This window comes from Schistocerca cancellata, chromosome 2 (genome assembly GCF_023864275.1).
Source record: "Schistocerca cancellata isolate TAMUIC-IGC-003103 chromosome 2, iqSchCanc2.1, whole genome shotgun sequence".
Classification (NCBI taxonomy): Eukaryota; Metazoa; Arthropoda; class Insecta; order Orthoptera; family Acrididae; genus Schistocerca; species Schistocerca cancellata.
Genome location: NC_064627.1, coordinates 293,730,472 through 293,750,393, shown reverse-complemented (window position 1 = coordinate 293,750,393; position 19,922 = coordinate 293,730,472). Strand labels below are relative to the sequence as shown.

The 19,922-nt window shown below is 43.8% G+C and overlaps 1 protein-coding gene across 3 annotated transcripts in view; it reads right to left on the bottom strand.

Annotated features, from left to right (window-relative positions):
* LOC126161654 (long-chain-fatty-acid--CoA ligase 4) overlaps positions 1–19,922 on the bottom strand; it is a 283,314-nt gene that overhangs the window by 190,485 nt on the left and 72,907 nt on the right. The window contains exon 1 of one of the 3 annotated variants that reach the window (XM_049917643.1): positions 19,173–19,227. The exons of the other annotated variants lie outside the window; for them this stretch is intronic. The gene's annotated coding sequence lies outside the window, so the exon portion shown is untranslated. Of the gene's footprint in view, positions 1–19,172; positions 19,228–19,922 lie in introns of those variants that run through there. 3 annotated transcript variants of the gene reach the window in all.

Sequence of the window (19,922 nt, the reverse complement as noted above, 5' to 3'; positions counted from 1 at the left end):
AGGCGTCAGCGTCAGTTGATGCTAGTGATGGGCTAAACTGCGATTTTCCGATATCAGTGATTTCTGTGAATGCTACTTTTCAGTATCTGTTATTCTTAACTGTGATTTGTCGCAGTTAAGAGTCGCAGTTAAGGAACCAAGTCGCGTATCCCTCCGCCACTGCTATTTCTGCGATTTCTGCTACTTCCGCGATTTCTGCGACTTCTGCTACTTCTGTGATTTCTGTGACTTCTGCTACTTCTGCGATTTCTGTGACTTCTGCTACTTCTGCGATTTCTGTGACTTCTGCTACTTCTGCGATTTCTGTGACTCCTGCGATTTCTGCGACTTACCACCGAATGAAAAAGCTACATCTGTCCACACAGAAAATTGCATCACAACAAACATGTCATTGGTAAGTATGTTTTACGTTTGTTCTTCCGTTGGCTTTAATCTTGTATTAAAGAAACAACTGTGAAAATATTAATAGTGTAATTAATATGTAAGTAGCCATACAGTACCGTAATAGTTCGTGTTTAGAAAATGAATTCTAACGTATTGTTATGTTCCCAGGTACCCGAACTACATTTCAGTCACTCAGTAAACTGATAACTCAAAATATCATTGTCAGCAGATCTGGAGAAATTGCCACTGCGTCTTTAGACCGTTTTCGTCAGACGAGAGGTTAGTTTCTAACAAGGGAACAGCCCCATCGCACCCCCCTCAGATTTAGTTATAAGTTGGCACAGTGGATAGGCCTTGAAAAACTGAACACAGATCAATCGAGAAAACTGGAAGAAGTTGTGTGGAACTACGAAAAAAATAAGCAAAATATACAAACTGGGTCGTCCATGAGTAACATAGGTAATATTAAGGGCATTGTGAAGTGTAGAGCTCCGTGGTCCCGTGGTTAGCGTGAACAGCTGCGGAACGAGAGGTCCTTGGTTCAAATCTTCCCTCGACTGAAAATTTTAACTTTTATTTTCAGTTTATGTGAAAAACTCTTATTTTTTCATCACTTTTTTTGGAGTGATAATTACATCCACAAGAAAACCTAAATCGGGCAAGATAGAAGAAACTTTTCACCCATTCGCCAAGTGTACTAGTTAGGTGGGTTGACAACATATTTCTGTCATGTGACGCACATGCTGTCACCAGTGTCGTATACAAAATATCAGACGTGTTTTCCTGTGGAGGAATCGGTTGACCTATGACACTGCGATCAAATGTTTTCGGTTCCCATTGGAGAGGCACGTCCTTTCGTCAACTAATCACACGGTTTTGCGGTGCGGTCGCAAAACACAGACACTAAACTTATTACAGTGAACAGAGACGTCAATGAACGAACGGACAGATCATAACTTTGCGAAAATAAAGAAAGCAAAATTTTCAGTGGAGAGCGTATTTGAACCAAGGACCTCTCGTTCCACAGCCGTTCACGCTAACCACGGGACCACGGCGCTCGTCGCTTCACAGCCCTCTTAATATTGCCTATCTTACGCATGGACGACCCAGTTTGTATATTTTGCTTATTTTTTTCATAGTTCCACACAACTTCTTCCTGTTTTCTCGATTGATCTGTGTTCAGTTTTTCAAGGCCTATCCATTGTGCCAACTTATAACTAAATCTGAGGGGGGTGCGATGGGGATGTTCCCTTGTAGGTGTTTCGATGGACTTAATTACTTAAGTGAGATCGTTCTTGCAAATGTGAAATATACCCCATTGAGTGGCTTTCATTACAGCAAATATTAGCAATCTACTCTGCCAATTATATTGCTTGTAATTAGTGACAGCAAAAATTGTTTAATAATCCTTGTGATTTTGCAGACACAGTTCTGGTTGCTGTACGTATCTATCCACATCAAGGCTGTAGGGAGAGACTCGTGAAGATTCAAGAGAGCTCTTAGAGGATTTGCAGTTTAAAAGTGACATTATTGCGAAATAAGTGTGCAGATGAGTGATTAAACTGTGTTTTATTGAAGTTGTTGTGCGATTTTAAAGGAATAATAAATGTTAAATACAATGAGCGAATAATGAAAATCTCATTTTCCACATGTTAAGCCGTCCTATACCCTTAATTTTCCGCCACATATTTGTTGGTAAACACTTGTTGGAGAGTGAAATGCCGCCCCCCCCCCCCCTCTTTCTCCACAATCTTGTTGTGACACTGACCTGTAACATATCCCGAAGTCTACAATATGCATTTTGAGGCTATTGATACGAAAGTGGGAAGTACAGATCTTACAGTTAAATCAGGAATAGCTTAAGTGAATTCCTTGAAAGTAACACAGGAAAAGCTTACTTATGTAGGTGGTAGTAGTGTCGGCAAAAAGTTCTTGTGTGTGAAGTTGCCATGTAGAACACCAGGTGTAAAACCTTTCTCCCGAGTCTTGAACTGTGTCGGAACAAAAGTGAGGCATTCATATGACTGTTTTCATTTCTCTACACTTATACAGATGTCTGAGTTCTGCTGCGTTAACATTGCAAAGTCCTGTAGGCATGTGGAGTATTAACCAAAACTGTCATATTGGAAGCAGAATCAAACACATTTGTTACGTTACTTGATATTTTCAGGAGAAAAAGGCAATGTTGCTTCTTATTAATATAATACATTCAGAGTCACAGCAGTATTTGACCAACCATAACTGATGCTGAATGTGCATGTCATCATATAATATGAAGGGCTTATTTCAATAGTGGTACAAGTCCATTACTTCCACTTTTCTGTCTATAATGCTTCTGAAATTAATGATCCAAACAAACATAAATAAAGCTTCATCTCTAGCAAGAAGCCATATGCTTGAATATTTCTGGTATCTCAAATGCAGATTTGTCAGCGCTCATTTAACTTTACGACTCTGTATCTCAAAATGAACAAAAATGGACTTGTACCACTACTGAAATAAGGCCTTCATATGCACACACAGCACATCGATCTCGTGAGGCACAAGGCCTCAATAACGAAGTACGTACGTCGGTCAACAGATGACACTAGGAAAAGTATGTTAACTGCGCTTTTTAGTTGCTACTTGCGACTCTTAGTTGCGATTTGTCACAGAAATCGCAGTTTGACTCGGTAGCGAGTAGCGTAGTATGAACTTTGCTCAACAGATGGCAGTGCTAACTGCGCTTTTTAGTTGCTACTTGCGACTCTTAGTTGCGATTTGTCACGGAAATCGCAGTTGGGACTCTGTAGTGTATCGCTGAGATGGGCGTAGTACAAACTTTGACCCACAGATGGCACTGTTAACCGCGCTTTCTAGTTGCTACTTGCGACTCTTAGTTGCGACTTGTCACGGAAATCGCGGTTAGACTCCATAGCGTACCGCAGAGATGGACGTAGTACGAACTTTGGCCAACAGATGCCACTGTTAACCGCGCTTTTTAGTTGCTACTTGCGACTCTTAGTTGCGACTTGTCACGGAAATCGCAGTTAGACTCCATAACGTACCGCAGAGATGGACGTAGTACGAACTTTAGCCAACAGATGCCACTGTTAACCGCGCTTTTTAGTTGCTACTTGCGACTCTTAGTTGCGACTTGTCACTGAAATCGCAGAAAGCAGTGCTAAATTCGACCAATAGATGGCTCACGTCTTTGAATATGAAATACTACTTGCGACTGCTAACTGTGACTGAAATCGCAGTTAGATTCTGTAAAGTTGCTACTGTGATATCTGTGACTTCTCAGTCACTGTGATTTCTAACAGATACGCGATTTCCTGCCCACCACTAGTTGATGCTAAGATGGCGACCGCTCAACAGAAAGCTTTTTGTGTTATTGAGTACGGCAGAAGTGAACCGACGACAGTTGTTCAGCGTGCATTTCGAACGCAGTATGGTGTTAAACCTCCTGATAGGTGGTGTATTAAACGTTGGTATAAACAGTTTACAGAGAATGGGTGTTTGTGCAAAGGGAAAAGTTCTGGATGGCCGAGAACGAGTGATGAAAATGTAGCACGCATCCAGCAAGCATTTGTTCGCAGCCCAGGAAAATCGACTCGCAGAGCTATTAGAGAGCTGCAAATTCCACAATCAACTGTATGGAGAGTCCTACGAAAGATCACAAACGAATCGCACAGTTTCCGAATAGTGGCTCGTGGCACATCGTAAAAACAAAAGTGATTTTCTTTGACCGTTTGAAACAAAGGATGGACTTTGACCGTTTGAAACAAAGGATGGAGCATGGCTTCACCGCTACATAGCAGAATCAAGAGAACAAACGAGACAGTAGACAGAAGCCAGTTCTTCAGGTCCATAGAAGGCGAAAGCGACGTCATCGGTAAGATATGTCAGGGTTCGGCGCTTTGAAATATTCTTAAGTAACTTTATTCAAAAAGGGTACAAAACAACTACGGAATATTATTCTAACCTCCGAGGACAACGAAAATTACCAGATTACCTTAGTCATGAAGGCCCCAGTGGTGTGATGGTATAGTATGTCACTGAATACATTATGTTATGTCCCCTGGTTCACGTAGCCGGTAACTTGCACAGCAGCCGTTACATTTCTGACATAATAAGGTCGGTGGCTGTGCCCTGTTTTCGAGGTCTTTCAGGGAGAGAACCTAAGACTGCAAGTCGCACGTGCTGTCCTGCCCTGCTTCGATGCAGAGTATGTCCAACTGTTGTTCCGGCCATCATGTTCTCCAGGCCTCTCACGCACTGAAAACATCTAGTAACTATGCGGCTTAGACACTCCCATGACGCACTCGCCACCTACTACGATTAATGAAACAGCATGCAATGACGCACCCGTATCCGTCATCTCAGTTCGAGTCGATGTCCAGTCGGGTTAGATTCAGCGCTTTTCCCAGAGGTGGTGGCTCTGTGTACTAGATCTCGAATCCTGTATAAAGCCGTGTCCACACCGGCGCGAAGCGCAAGACCAACGAAAGCGGTTCGGCGCAGTGAGGTGCCGCCGCGGTGTGGAAGCCAAACAGCGCTACTTTGCCCAACAACTAAAAAGTACCGCGCTTTGGTTCAAAATGGTCCAAATGGCTCTGAGCACTATGGGACTTAAAAAAATGGCTCTGAGCACTATGGGACTCAACTGCTGAGGTCATAAGTCCCCTAGAACTTAGAACTACTTAAACCTAACTAACCTACGGACAACACACACATCCATGCCCGAGGCAGGACTCGAACCTGCGACCGTAGCGATCGCGCGGCTCCAGACTGAAGCGCCTAGAACCGCTCAGCCACACCGGCCTGCGTTCTGCGCTTTGCCGATACGTCAAAGGAAATGGTTCGTTCTTGCGCGGCGCTGTTTGGACGGCGTTTCTCGTTTTCCATTGTTATAGGCGTGCGCAGGGAACATTTCTGTGCACCTACGATCACCCTGCGCCGCTGTACGGTGCTGAGAGCCGCACGTTTGTGCGCGGCGAGGCACGTCCGGTGTGGACGGCCACTCAACCAGAACTCACAAATTTCACCAGGTATTCTTCGCACTGTATTGCATACGCACAAAAAAAATTTCGTTATTTGCTACCCTTCGAAGACGAATGTTGTTGTTGTTGTTGTGGTCTTCAGTCCTGAGACTGGTTTGATGCAGCTCTCCATGCTACTCTATCCTGTGCAACCTTCTTCATCTCCCAGTACCTACTGCAACCTACATCCTTCTGAATCTGTTTAGTGTATTTACCTCTTGGTCTCCCTCTACGATTTTTACCCTCCACGCTGCCATCCAATACTAAATTGGTGATCCCTTGATGCCTCAGGAGATGTCCTACCAACCAATCCCTTCTTCTAGTCAAGTTGTGCCACAAACTTCTCCCCAATCCTATTCAATACCTCCTCATTAGTTATATGATCTACCCATCTGATCTTCAGCATTCTTCTGTAGCACCACATTTCGAAAGCTTCTATTCTCTTCTTGTCCAAGCTAGTTATCGTCCATGTTTCACTTGCATACATGGCTACGCTCCATACAAATACTTTCAGAAACGTCTTCCTGACACTTAAATCTATACTCGATGTTAACAAATTTATCTTCTTCAGAAACGCTTTCCTTGCCATTGCCAGTCTACATTTTATATCCTCTCTACTTCGACCATCATCAGTTATTTTGCTCCCCAAATAGCAAAACTCCTTTACTACTTTAAGTGTCTAATTTCCTAATCTAATTCCCTCAGCATCACCCGACTTAATTCGACTACATTCCATTATCCTTCTTTTGGTTTTGTTGATGTTCATCTTATACCCTCCTTTCATGACACTGTCCATTCCGTTCAACTGCTCTTCCAAGTCCTTTGCTGTCTCTGACAGAATTACAAGTCATCGCCAAACCTCAAAGCTTTTATTACTTCTCCATGGATTTTAATACCTACTCCGAATTTTTCTTTTGTTTCCTTCACTGCTTGCTCAATATTAAGATTGAATAACATCGGGGAGAGACTACAACCCTGTCTCACTCCCTTCCCAACCACTGCTTCCTTTCATGTCCCTCGGCTCTTATAACTGCCATCTGGTTTCTGTACAAATTGTAAATAGCCTTTCCCTCTCTGTATTTTAGCCCTGCCACCTTCAGAATTTGAAAGAGAGTATTCTAGTCAACATTGTCAAAAGCTTTCTCTAAGTCTACAAATGCTAGAAACGTAGGTTCGCCTTTCCTTAATCTAGCTTCTAAGATAAGTCGTAGGGTCAGTATTGCCTCACGTGTTCCAACATTTCTACGGAAGACGAATGTTATGACCGCTATAAAGCGTGCTTTGCCAGTTATATCCTATGTGCGACTGTTACTCCGATAGTGAGTAGAATGTAAAGACAGAAATGTGACTTTCTGAACTTACGTACTCCACTGCCGAAGGGCATCATATCTAACAAGGCAACTATCTCTAATTGAATTGCTTATGTGTGCACATGCAAGCGAACGACGATTATACATAAAAAAATCATCCCCGTTTCCTAAAAGGGTGTTATCAGTAACCCCACCACCACCCCGGACTCTTTACAAAATCGTATTCCCACGTATAAAACTGCTTCTAATATCTGATTACTTTAAAAATGACTTAATGAATTAAATATTTGACTTTCAGCATGTAAACGTGAGAAAGCCTCAAAAGGGTTTGAAGTTATGTTTAAAATCTGTTGGCAACCACTAAGCGCTCTCATTGTCAAATGCTGCATGAATAGTCTTCGTAATTTACGCGCCATGAGTTACGCTGCCAGAAGAAAAATTGGAAATTTGTTGTAAGACCTATGGGACCAAACTGCTGAGGTCATCGGTCCCTTAGTTTACACACTACTTACTCTAACTTAAAATAACTTACGCTAAGGACAACACACACACCCATGCCCGGGGGAGGACTCGAACCTCCGACAGGAGGGGGGGGGGGGGGGGGGAAATTGTGACAAGGCGCCCTAGACCGCGCGGCCTGCCACAAGAGATACACACAGTTTGTAACTGTGTTAGTTAAACCTTTAACATATGTTTAATCCTCTTAATGAGTAAACTAATGGCATTTTAATTTTTTTAATTCGGTCAGTAATTACATAAAATAGTGAAAATCAAAGTTTTGTTGCCCCTGGAAGCCGGTAGATAGGCAACCTGCAACTTGTACTATGAACCGGGTTAGCTGTTCAGTAATACACACGGCTATGCAGAACGTTGAAATTCGGTTAAATGATGCGTACAACCTTTATCTGTAATGGTGCAAAAGCGTGGCGCTCAGTGACGTCACCCTCGGTCTTGGCGACGCTGCAAACAGCAAGGTGTCCATACATGCATAAGAAGGCCAGAGCTCAGAAGATAATGTGATATGTTATGTGGGTTAATGATGTCACATTAACACCAAATTTCACCAAAATCCTGGCCAATGTCACCGTTGACGTGTCACGCGTAGGAAGGTCGCCACACTCCTTGCTTTTACGCCTCTGCGATGGAGGTCAGGTCCTCGACACGCACAGTTGAAATCACGCGGTTTTTGTATAACTGGCCGAGCAAAATATTTCAGACACACTGCCGCTCAGAATGAACACGAAAAGGCGTCAGGAGGTAGCATAAAGGACGTCAACGAAACCACCCCACTGGGGCATTTACACACTTTTCGACTTCGAAAACAAGTCTGCCGTGCGATATGCAACATCACAACATTCTTGACAACCTTTCACCACACTGCTTACACCCCCCCCCCCCCCCGCACCCGGACGATTCATCCCTTCTCTAAGGACATGATGGGGCTACAACTGCTTTGAAAGTGATCTGACCTCTTTGGAGTGGCCCCAGTTTTGCTCTGGTGCAACCACTAGGGACCGTTCAAAACCATTCAACGAAATTTGAACGTGATCCGAAGCAGCAAAGAGCGTTCTGCTTTTTCAGTAATCTTGTTTTCCGCACCCCTGTGGCGTTATTATGGGAGATGGCAGGCAAGCAACACGTGCATGAATAAAACGGCAAAGGGTCCCACTAAGACTCTCTAGTCGGCAACACACTTAGTGCTACGCGCGAACCTCCGTTGAGCACTTTACAGCCGGCCGTTGTCGCCGAGCGGTTCTAGGCGCTTCAGTCCGGAACCGCGCGATTGCTACGGTCGCAGGTTCGAATCCTGCCTCGGGCATGGATGTGTGTGATGTTCGTAGGTTAGTTAGGCTTAAGTAGTTCTAAGTTCTAGGGGACTGATGACCTCAGATGTTAAGTCCCATAGTGCTCAGAGCCATTTGAACCAAGCACTTTACAAACTCCGATCGCACTACACTCCAAAGAGGAAAAATCACCTTCAAACGGGTTAGAGCCCCACGACGTCGTCAGAGAAGGGTTGAATCGTCTGGTTGTGGGGGAGTGTCAGTAGTGTCAAAGGTTGTCAAAAACGTCGCTCTATTCCTCAGAGCACTGCAAAATGTCGTTTTAGACCGCGAAATGTATGTAAATTAACGGCCCATGGGAAGGGGTGGCTTCATTGAGGCCATTTGTGCCACCTCCTGAAGCATTTTCATGTCGATTCTGAGGGGCAGTGTGTTTGAAATGTTTTCCTTGGACCACCCATACAGAATCAGCGCGTTTTCAATGCTTGGAATTGCGGTTGTGACATTCCTCGCAAAGGTGTCAACAGAAGGGTGTGAGATGTGAGTAAGAGGCGGTGTGATCACCGTCCCATCGTGTAACACGTTCACGATGGTGTTGGGCAGAACTGAGGTGAAATTTACCCACCTAACATCACACATGAACTTCTGAGCTCACATGTGTTGCCACCTTGCTGTTTGAAGCGTCGCTGTGCCCGAGGGTGACGTCGCAGGGTGTTATGCATTTGAATCATTATAGAGGAACGTTGTAGGCATCTATGAGCCAAATTTCACATTTTTGCGTCGCAAGGGAAGATAAGTGATTTCAAAAATTGATAATTTTATGCTTTTGCTCTGTGTAGATACCTCGACGATCGTCAGTAACAGCTGTCAATCGCTGTTGCAATGGGCAGAGTAACGTTACGGACGTAAGAAACATTGATGTCCAGCCATCTCTGCCACAGCAAACGAGGCAAGTCATTCACGTTTCGTGAATCTCGCTGACAGCTGGCGGTTTGTGCCGCACAGTCGACATCGAAACTCCGCGAGCCATCTTACGGTGTTGGTAGAGAAAACTCCAGTACCCCCCTTTTCCCCTTCCCTGTTACATTTCCGAGTAGTGTGTAGGGAGAAGGCAGCCAGGAAGCTTCTGAATGAGCTCCAACTTTCCGATTTTCCCGTCGTCACCATTTCGCAAGAAGACTATGAGACTAAGTAATATAATGCCTTGTCGGGAAGTACGCTCTGGGAATTGTAACAATAAACCTCTTGTAGCGTCTGATAGTGACATTTCTTGAATATTTCCGTCATGCTCTTGTGTTTTTGTAAGCGAACCAGTGAAGAAAATGGCGCCGCTCTTCATTGGATGTTCTATGTGTCTCCTATTAATCGAACCTGATCAGAGTCACAGACTGACAAGTAATACTTTTTATCGATATGTATTAACACGTGCAGTGAGACACGAAGAATAACCAGTACTCCAGCAGTGACTGGCAGCATGGCGGTAGCAGAAAAAATGTTCAAACGTGTGTGAAATCTTATGGAACTTAACTGCTAAGGTCATCAGTCCCTAAGCTTACACACTAATTAGCCTAAATTATCCTACGAACAAACACACACACCCACGCCCGAGGGAGGACTCGAACCTCCGCCGGGACCAGCCGCACAGGCGGTAGCAGACAGCGCGGGCCATGGCCAGGGCAGTACTGTTTCCGCTGGAGTACTTGTTATTCGTAGGCTTTTACTGTTCCTATTAATACTTATCGATAAAACTAATAACACACTAGGCTTATTTGGAACCGCTGCAAAAAATGGACACGTAAAATTCCTCTTTAATAATAATTCTGTAGGTAAACGGAACAAAAACCGACGTTTCCTCTCGACAGTGAGCTTCACACGATAGATTTGGCGAGCTGGGCTGACTCCGGCTACACAGTGCTGAAACTAAACTGAAAATATCCGCCAACACACCGAGAAAATGCACCTGACGACTCTTACGAGGGACACCCTATACGTCCAATTTTGGACGATCGACAGGAAAACTCTACATCTACAGAAATGGTTCAAATGGCTCTGAGCACTATGGGACTTAACATCTGAGGTCATCAGTCCCCTAGAACTTAGAACTACTTAAACCTAACTAACCTAAGAACATCACACACATCCATGCCCGAGACAGTATTCGAACCTGCGACCGTAGCGATCACGCGGTTCCAGACTGCAGCGCCTAGAACCGCACGGCCACACCGGCCCGCTCTACATCTACATCTCTACAAATCACATTTACGTGCCTGGCTGAGGGTTCATCGGACCACCTTCTCAATTCTCTATTATTCCAATCCCGAGGGTCATTTCAAAAGTTCTGCACACTCTCAGATACAAAAAAATTAAGAAAATAATTTTGCAAAATATCTTTACAGGTGAGGGAGACCAAGAGATAAATACACTAAGCAGATTCAGAAGGATGTAGGCTGCAGTAGGTACTGGGAGATGAAGAAGCTTGCACAGGATGGAGTAGCATGGAGAGCTGCATCAAACCAGTCTCAGGACTGAAGACCACAACAACAACAACATCTTTACAGGCCTTCAATCCAATCTCCATTCTTGCTTATGACAGGTTCCCAGCCGGCCGGTGTAGCCGAGCGGTTCTAGGCGCTTCAGTCTGGAACCGCGCTACCGCTACGGCCGCAGGTTCGAATCCTGCCTCGGGCATGGATGTGTGTGATGTCCTTAGGTTTGTTAGGTTTAAGTAGTTCTAAGTTATAGGGGACTGTTGACCTCAGATGTTAAGTCGCATAGTTCTCAGAGCCATTTGAACCACAGGTTCCCAAGGTTTTCAAATGGCTCTGAGCACTATGGGACGTAACATCCGTTGTCATCAGTCCCCTAGAACTTAGAACTACTTAAACCTAACTAACCTAAGTACATCACACACATCCATGCCCAAGGCAGAATTCGAACCTGCGACCGTAGCGGTCACGCGGTTCCAGACTGAAGCGCCTGGAACCGCACGGCCACACCGGCCAGCCAAGGTTTTAACTACTTCTGTATTCCGGATAGAGCATCTTCGTTGTTGAGCTGTCTGATTAATCGGGTCACCTCACTGGTAGATTCATCAATTGTGTCAAAATGTTTTCCACATAATTGTTCCTTCAATTTGGGAAACAAATTAAAGTCTGGTGGGTCCAGACTAGCATTGTATGGTGGGTGGGGAAATATTTCCCATCCGCATTTGTCGAGCGTTTCCTGGACTGGTAGGGTAATATGCCTTCTGCATTCTCGTGCATAATGAGGACTACAGCTGCATGCATGTCAGGCTTTTTCTGACGAATTTTCGGGCGCAAAACATTCTGCAGAAACAGCTTGTAGTAAGCGCCTGTTACAGACGTCTCCTGGTGCACTCTATTTGTAGTTTAGACCCCACTTCAGTTTCATAGTTTTGAAATGACTGTTGGCGGAATTTTTTAGGAAGTGGTGAGATTAAACTTTTCCGCTGCGACGGATGAGACTTCATCCAGGCCCAAAATCTCGTACCCAAGTTTCATTAAGTGCAACAATCAATTTCAGAAACTGTTCTCCTTCTGTTCGACAACGTTGAAACAATTCTTCTGCGATTCGTTTACGACTTGCTTTCTGCTTTTCACTCAGAATCAAGCGGAACCCATCTGTAAGCAACTTCTCCCATCTTTAAATTTTCAGTTATGATTCTGTAAACTGAAGTGGCAGACATTCTCGCCTCATGTGCAATTTCCTCACAAGTTTTTCGTCGATCCTCTCTCACAATGCCATTAACAAGACTGAGAGGTGTAGTCTGTTGCAGTTGAAGACCTTACACTTCTTGGGTTGTCCATAGTTCTTAGCCGACCTTCGCGGAAACAGACCACCGTGATACTGTGCTACTATCCACAACACTATTCCCACACACCTCTCTCAAAGCGTCTTAAATTTCCGTTGGGTAATTTCCACGCAGGGCTTTGATTTTGGTGTAGGGACGCTAGTCACTACGTGTAACCCGACTTGGCCTCGGTTTCAGCTTCCATTTTAAAACTGAATTACTCACGCCACAGGACTTTTGAAATGATTCTGGTATCTTGTAGTTCTGTTTCTAGATTATTCTTTCTGACTGAAAGTACATGTCACCCCAATCATAGGTCCCATTTCCGCACTAGATGGGTAGATCATATAACTAATAAGGAGGTATTGAATAGGATTGGGGAGAAGAGAAGTTTGTGGCACAACTTGACTAGAAGAAGGGATCGGTTGGTAGGACATGTTCTGAGGCATCAAGGGATCACCAATTTAGTATTGGAGGGCAGCGTGGAGGATAAAAATCGTAGAGGGAGACCAAGAGATGAATACACTAAACAGATACAGAAGGATGTAGGTTGCAGTAGGTACTGGGAGATGAAGAAGCTTGCACAGGATAGAGTTGCATGGAGAGCTGCATCAAACCAGACTGAAGACAACAACAACATAAAATATTCGGTGAACACCTCAAATCTCCTCCAGATTGCATCCCTAGGTGCGGTTCGATGGTAAAGCATGAGAATATGGATCAAAGGTCATGCTTTCGAGCTACGGTCAATACAGGATTTTTATTACCTTTAACACCCGAACACCCTCCACTCTCTCACTACAGCGAACCGCCTGACCATAAAATACGTTTCTAGTCTCACGTGGCACACAAAGTCTCTTCGTTCTTAGTAACTGCCTAACTTGTGGACAGTAATGAGCAAGCGAAGGTCTATGACGGTGATTCTGGTTCGTCACGATCGGTTTCCCGCCGCAGTTCTGACCTGAATTTCTCGTACAGCCGGATGTTTGTCACTGTCTGTAGCCGCGGAAGTACAGTAAGTGGCAACGTCATGGCAGCTATCTCTATTTCATTTACTTATCCATGTATATGGGGGACAAAAACGTAAGTCACCACTGTTACGTTTAACAGTGTCAAAATGTATAGCAATACACTAGCGAAATTCACTATTTCGCTGGATGACGTCTGGTATGCCCGTAGCCAATTACTCATATTTTGTAACTTTATTAAATTGGATACAAGTTCGCTGAATTTTCCTGTGGTAGCTACCAGTAATTAAAGTTAGCTTACTGTTTTTTAAGCATTATCATCGTGCTGGAGGTTCTGTTTTTCGGAGCTCAGCCAGTTCTCTGATTTCGCACACGTTAGCCGTCTGGAGGTCGTCGCCGCCACAAAAAATACCCAATATGTGCAAGCGGTTTGGATTCCGCGCAGAACAGTAGGCACCTCTTACGAACTGTGCAAACCCACTGTGAGATTGTAGAAGCACAACAATATACCGGTTTTGTCTGAAGTCTTCGGAACAGCTTTTTTTCTTCTATATAAATTGACCGAAAATGCTTGAATTATTGGAACGTTAACTGGGTAATTAACAGAGCTTCCGGCATCTGATAGTGGAATTTCATGCTCCATAAAAATACTATGCGCCTGGGAAAAAATGGGCGTTCTAGAATACGACAGCGACAATAAACGGAGGTGGCGCTTTTCGAAAAGATATCAACCTGATGGATTTCCAATAACCCACGACTTTCCAAAAACATAGGACATAATCTTTATGTTTAATGGACTGTAACTATATGTTCATTACCGAAGTAAGAATTCCAGAAAGCAGTCACTATTTAGGTTTTCAATTTATTTTATTGCACTTTAACGGTGTTGAGTGTTTCCTTTGTCATCTATGGAAGGTGCACATTCAGATTTACTACATAAATCTAATAAAAGCACATATGTTTGCTTTCTCTATTCGCATCTTATTCATTTTTCTTATATGTGTACATACGAAAACCTTAGTTGTCTGTCGCAGACTGTTGAAACTAAATCTTTAGTTGAAATGACTGTTCTAGAGTGAGGTAGATCTGTTGCTTTATTGGACGAGATCGAGATAATTTACACAAAAATGGAAGACGATCTATCAATGAATTTTGCGCAGGTCGATAAGATTGCAATTGACTGCAACTTCCAGTTCCTTTTCACGATGAAATGTTAGGTCATAAACACTCACAGTTGCAAGGAGTACAAATTATTTGCAGCGAGTTCTGCTAAGATTTCTGCAGCTATACTCAACAAAGAAAAAGACATGAGTACTCAAAGAAAGCCCCCGGATCCTTTTTATTTTATATTGCGTAAATCGAAATGGGGCACCTTCCGGTGATAGTGGTGGACACACTTGACACCGGTAAGTGAAAATAAAATAAAAACCTTAACAGTGCCTGGTAACAACAGATCTTTCCTCAGACATAAAATTGGCCAACATGTTTCGTTATTTGTTTTTTGAAAGAACTGACTTTTTTAGGTTTTAGTCTCTTCGATGAGGTCATTAACGACAGTTCAATTTGGTTCAAATGACTCTGAGCATTATGGGACTTAACATCTGAGGTCATCAGTACCCCTAGACTTAGAACTACTTAAACCTAACTAACCTAAGGACATCACACACATCCATGCCCGAGGCAGGATTCGAACCTGCGACGGTAGCAGCAGCGCGGTTCCGAACTGAAGCGCCTAGAACCGCTCGGCCACAAAAGCTGGCTTTAACGGCAGTTACTAACGACAGTAGAGAAGAATACTACTTTCTTCTACGAGCAAATACAGAAAAAAGAGGCAAAATTACAGGTTCTCTCTTTCGGGTAATAGTGACAACTTTATGTGAGCAATAGGGCAGAAGACTATTTTGAATATTTTAACCATGGACGTTTTTTGAGTAAACATGGGCACACATTACCTCCAGGCAGAATGGATATAAGTGTGTCCTGTGAAGTTGTCTGTCTGTCCTAAGAAGAGCATATTTTATTACGCATTCTCGTTAGGACAACGCCACTATTCCTTCATATTCAGTGAAACGACAGAACGCCAAACGGGGAAGGCAGGATTGAGACTTGAGTTAAGCTAGTATGGACTACCTTTAGCATATTTCCTCTGCATCGTTCGAGTATGGTAATATAACGTCATTGACAACAAGGTCATTGCGGACGGACGGACGGAGAGTACGCTGAGACAAGTGCCGGCCCGTTCGTACAGAGATGCAGTATAAAAAGCTCGAGAAACATTTTCACTGCTCCTGCTATCTAACGACGATTCTCCTGGATACGAGTTATCGTTTTAGAAGTGAACTACTTCACAGGGGAGACTGGGTGTTTTCCTACACAGTCGCTATGGCATCTAGGCCAGACGCAGGGCCAGGATTGTTAAGTTTTTAAATACCTTCATGAAGATACGTATATTAACATTTGCGATTCCACAAAGAGAATCGGTGATATTATCATGAGAATCGGTAATATTATCATGATTGCAGCATTACACGTTGTGAAAAAAATTCAACAAAATCTTAATTTAACATGATGAACTTAATGCTACGGGCGCCCAGTTGTCAAAACTTGCAAACAGTTATTGACTTCAATACTAATCAAACAGAGGTATCTTATAAGAAATACTGTTTTCTCAAATTACGTTTCTAAAACAATATTTTCAAACCATCGGCGGAAAAAAGTACTATGGTAATTTTAAAGCTCCAAAAGAGGGGGGTGTCATATTATTTTCTAAAAGCACGCCTGTTGAAATAGCGGATTAAGCAGTAACACAGAACAAAGTAGCGCTATGGAGGGACGTACGAAAGAAAAATTAGTCAAGGTAAGCTGATAGTAAAGTACAGAAAACACAAAATAAATCAGCAAGGAAGAATTGGTGTAACGTACTGCGACGCCCAGGCCGTGGAAGATGTGCGCACTGGCTCAGTAGGGCAAGGATAGCGAAGGGAACCGGCCGTGGCCTTGTTGAGCTAACCATCGCCGCATCTACCTAACATGACCTTGGAGCAACTACGCGAATCACAAATTTGAATCGCGCCCCCCACAATACGAGTACAATGTCTTAGCCACTGGCATGGCGAGGAAAATTCCTCTATCGCGAGGCACAATGACTGGTCGAAGTTGTCTTATAAAGGACGAAATAAAATATTACAAAAACTAACTATTTTTAACTCCTAGTCGATATGGAAGGGAGTATTCAAATCTTGTTATGGCAAATACAGGTTAAAAATCTTGGGAGAAAGTTTGAAATTTCTGCGAAGGTGCCACAAATCAGACAGATCTAGTAATGCTTCAGCTCTACAAGCGTTTCTGAAAGTACGCAAACCTAGCAGTTATCTCCTCATTCACCTGTAAAACTGACACTGGCATACACAGCCGCTCATTAATGGCAAAACGCAAAAAAAGTCTTTTACAACATAGTAAATACTTTGTTGGATGCATTACTACCGATCATTCCATGGATTACAAAGTTGCTAAAAGCCTGACCTCCGACTCCTATTTGTAAGGCTCTGTTATCAATGGAGCACTGTTACTTAATTGTGATGACCATCTCTGCCTCAACAACTCCTGAAATTCGACCAGCTTTTTAATTTTGGATCCAAAGAAGCTACCGTCATATAGCTGCGTTCATCGATAACATGACTATTATATCAGTCACATCGACTATTTGACTGCCAGGTGCAAGGCCTTCGTAACCAAATGTCGCACTTCGAATATCTTTAACTCTTTCTGGGGCGCTAGTGCACAATCTTCTGCAAAAAATTCCTCTGAATGGGAGTGTAATTATCTATCGCTCCCTCGGCCGGATTTAAACTGGAGCCGCTACCTCTCTTTAAAGAACCTCCTCAGATTTCGTTGAGGTTAAGTAGACTCTGCTGACACGCTCTCACCAAGGAAGAATCCATGGCACTGGCAGGGATCGAACCCAAGTCTTACACGTGGCGATCAAACAACACAGGCTGCTTAGCTATGCTGTGGACACTTATTACGGACACGTACGAATGAGTTTCTGTGATCCTATACGCCTTCTAGCTGACTAAATCAGAGGATGGATGGGAGGTACGCAGTATTCGACGTCATACCTGAAATATTATAGAGGTACCAGGACTTAAACACTTACTGAATACTGACACGGGTGGAAGTATAAGACACTAACACGTGCAGTTTCGGAGATAATTGGTTTGTACAAATTTATTTGAAATATGAAATTTTAGATTAAATTCTCATCACCCATGGCCTACCTTAACAAGAAGTACAATACTAATGTATTTCAGAACGTTAGGCGTTTGTTACACTCGTACCTGTTAAGAGGTACTGCACGCATCGTTCTCGCCTTTGGATGCAATACTGCACCCGTCTCTGCAGTGAGCTACGAATTCTTTCAAATACCCATCTGGTAAAATCTTAAGAAGACTGTACAGTTCACTGCTCTAGTTTTTCAAGCGTATCAGCGACAGTGCTGTAAACTTCACTTCTGAGACGACCTCTAGCCAGTAAAGTCCAGAGCATTTAGGTCACGTTATCTTGCACGTCAAGGTACAGGCCCTGCTCCTCCTATAGATCTTGGACTAATATTGTCGCGTTAGTTGCAGTAACATGTGCCGGTGATCCATTACGCATGTACAACATTCCCCAATCATGGGCTATATATGAAATTTGAGTCCAATTAGATGGAGTTTCATTGGAACGTTGACGTTTCAAACACATGTGTCGTCCTAGGACTACACTGATACTGCAGTCAGATGCACATCGTAACGACACAATCGCAAATATTTCTACAGCGGCTCGTTTGTGCACCGTGCTTGCTGAACGCTTTACTTCTCTAGTAAACTCTCACTGATCCGGTCGTCAGTAGTCCGGCCTCTCAATTATCCGGCCCACATCCAGCCTCCAGTCGCTGAAGCAGAAATTACGCATACAATCATGATGTCTCGTATGCAACAATGTTGTCAGTTAATTACTATGTTAAACAACGCTATATATGTTTGAAATTGTGGCTTTCTTTACGCATACAATAATGAATTCTCGTATGTAACAATGTTGTCCGTTATCGATGTTAAACGACGCTATATATGTTTGAAATTGTGGCTTTCTTTACGGTTCAGTGTCATGGCTTTTGAAAGGAAACATGTTATGCTAGACATCAAGCAGAAACTCGAAATTAGAGACAATATGAACGGACATTCCTCGCTGAAAGCCATTGATGCTGAGTACAGTCTTTCACGAGCAACTATTTGCGAGGAAACTTTAACAGACGGAGACATTATCAATAGCGAACAGGAAACGTTGTGACGAAATTGATGAAGAAGAGGACATAGGAGGAGAGAACATGAAGGTATTTCTTACTGCTTGTGCTGAAGCTGCGGGCGTCTTCCCGCAGTGCATTATACAACAATCAGAAACACACACTAGCGATGCAGTGCTCGTAAGGCGATTGTGTGATACAGCATACAGCCGTCCTGTATCATCATTGCGACAACTTAAAATGTGGGGCATGTACAGGAGTGAGTGATACCACTGTACATGTACACACTGAATGGTTAAATTTTGTATGAAAATGAATGTACTTTTGGATTTAATACAATACAATTCACATGTGTTTGCACTAAATTTGCGACAGTCTCAATAACCAGGCACTTCCACTGATCCGGCACCCATATGTGCGCGTTTACACTATTGTAACGATAGAACATGAAAATTACATTGGAAGAAATCGTTTTCTAACTGAGCTTCGATTTTTTTAATGTCTTCCCGAAGCGGCCATGGTACTCTTGTGGAACACTAGGGGTTATGATGCAGACACCTCCGTGACCGCTAGATCGCTGTAAGTGCGCTTAGTCAGAGGAAGTACTTACGGAATGTAACGTCCGAAGTGCGAAGCGCGCAGTTTCCGCGGCGCTACTGTCAGAGAGCATAGGAAGGCCGCGAGCCGGCCGCGTTTTAACGCTGCAAGCCTCGGATATCGTCACTTAAAGGAGGAGGGGGGAGGGGGGGGGAGAGCAGGGCGGACGGGCGAGGGCAAAGTCCAGCGCCGGTCGCCAGTTCAACTGCCCGCCACAAAGCGGTGCCGGCCGGCACGCCGCGGCGCTCCGATTGCAGTCGCCCACCGCCTCCCTGGTCTGCACTGAGCACAAAGTGCACCGGCTGGTTCCCCCCTTCACGCTTTGTCTGCCTTCCGCCCCCACCAGTTGCTCGCGTCCACAGTTCTCCGAATAAGCACTCCAGGCTCGTGCGCTCAGGATTAGAGGCTGCTCAGCGCTGTTTGCGAGTCGAAATGAACGATCTACCCTGTCGAGTCATTCTATAATGGCCACCTGCCTGTAGAGCAACGGCCGTGTGCACCAGCTGAGACGAGCTGAAGTGACTCACTCATTTAGGTGTCGTTGCGCCTCCACGGCTATTATGAACTACTACAGCTGCAGCGTCTGTCTAATCTTTAACTGTTGTCGTGAACAGTAACAAACATTCTGTGTAGAATGTAGTCGTAGGTCCGCTGGACAAAGCTATTTCAAATTGCTAAATGAAATAAAAAAGTTTAATTTTTAAAAATTTTATTGAACCTTGAATTTAAAAGTAAAACGTAGTATTTATCAAAATCAAAGCAC